This window comes from Schistocerca piceifrons, chromosome 5 (genome assembly GCF_021461385.2).
Source record: "Schistocerca piceifrons isolate TAMUIC-IGC-003096 chromosome 5, iqSchPice1.1, whole genome shotgun sequence".
Classification (NCBI taxonomy): domain Eukaryota; kingdom Metazoa; phylum Arthropoda; class Insecta; order Orthoptera; family Acrididae; genus Schistocerca; species Schistocerca piceifrons.
The window spans coordinates 654,392,953-654,394,321 of record NC_060142.1 but is presented as its reverse complement, the minus strand read 5'-3'; the positions used below and the strand labels follow the sequence as shown (position 1 = coordinate 654,394,321).

Here is a 1,369-nt window from a genome sequence, read left to right as displayed (position 1 = left end):
TATCCGACAGCCTTGAATTATTTGTGGACTCTGTGTACGCGCCATGGCGGCTACCTCACACCATCTGTAAGGCAGCAACGGTCGGTCGCCCTGGGGAAAACTACTCGTAGAAACCCGTAAAGCCCCTGCTGCCCCTATGGCAACGGAATTCCTTCGTGACAGTTATTTTACGCCAGTATCAATGGTTTCTTTGTCAGGCAGACAGCTCCACACGCCCCCACCTCTTTGCGAGCAATGATCGCTAGCGTCGGGGTTCACGCAGCCTTTCACTCCAGTGTGTGTCTAACAGCTCCTGTTTGTCTGCTACATAGACAGAAACATCGACGCTAGTCCACATCACATAACATTTTGTAATTGATTGTATCCTGAACGTCTGTCAGGTTTTACGAAATGCGTCATGAGAGGACTCCATAATTTTCTACTGGCAATTCTTGAAGATTATTGGCGTCTGGGAGGACACGCGGCCACCAACTACTGTATCCCTAACATTGACCCAACCCACGTAACAATGTCGTCCCCGTAGAATAAACTGGAAAGACGAAAGAAGAAGCTGAAGAAGTGTTGATAATTTATGTTGCGGACGCTGACGATCGACTGAAGAACTCCCTCGGATAATGAGGGCAGGACGGTATTGAACTCTCGTTGAAAATCGACAATAGTAGCCAATGCATAATAACATAACAATCGCCAAATTCGTTGGTGCAACATTGGTAAAGGATTTCTAATTGACTCTGGCCGACGATGTATACTCGAACTATTTTGTTGAGCACATTCATGTATAGCAGCACTCCGTCTTCCGGCCACAAGTGGCCCATCGGGACCAGCCGACCGCCGTGTCATCCTAAGACGGGGATGCGGATAGGACGGGCGTGAGGTCAGCACACCGCTCTCCCGGTCTTTATGATGGTTTTCGGTGACCGGAGCCGCTACTATTCGGCCGAATAGCTCTTCAGTTGGCATCACGAGGCAGAGTGCACCCCGAAAAATGGCAACAGCATATGGCAGCCCGGATGGTCACCCATCCAAGTACCGGCCACGCCCGACAGCGCTTTACTTCGGTGATCTGATGGGAACCGACGTATTCACTGCGGCAAGGCCGTTGCACATTCATGTCAGTTATTGTTAATGAAGTTACCTTTCGTGCGTAAACCTTATTCGACCAATGACATCCGCTACTCTGAAACACTGAAAAATATTACCTTATGATCTCATTTTGGATCTTGACGGCAATTCGTGTTTATAGAACATAGGCTCATACACTGAAGTTCCTAGAAAGTAAGCTTCAATGTGATCTTGGTAACTCATCTGTGCATTTATTTCTCTAAACACCAATGTAGAACGTGACATCACGCCCTCCTAAGATCTGGAC

At 48.1% G+C, this 1,369-nt stretch overlaps 1 pseudogene; it reads right to left on the bottom strand.

Moving 5' to 3' along the window:
• Positions 1-986: 986 nt before the first annotated feature.
• LOC124799797 lies at positions 987-1,104 on the bottom strand (annotated as a pseudogene).
• Positions 1,105-1,369: the final 265 nt, after the last annotated feature.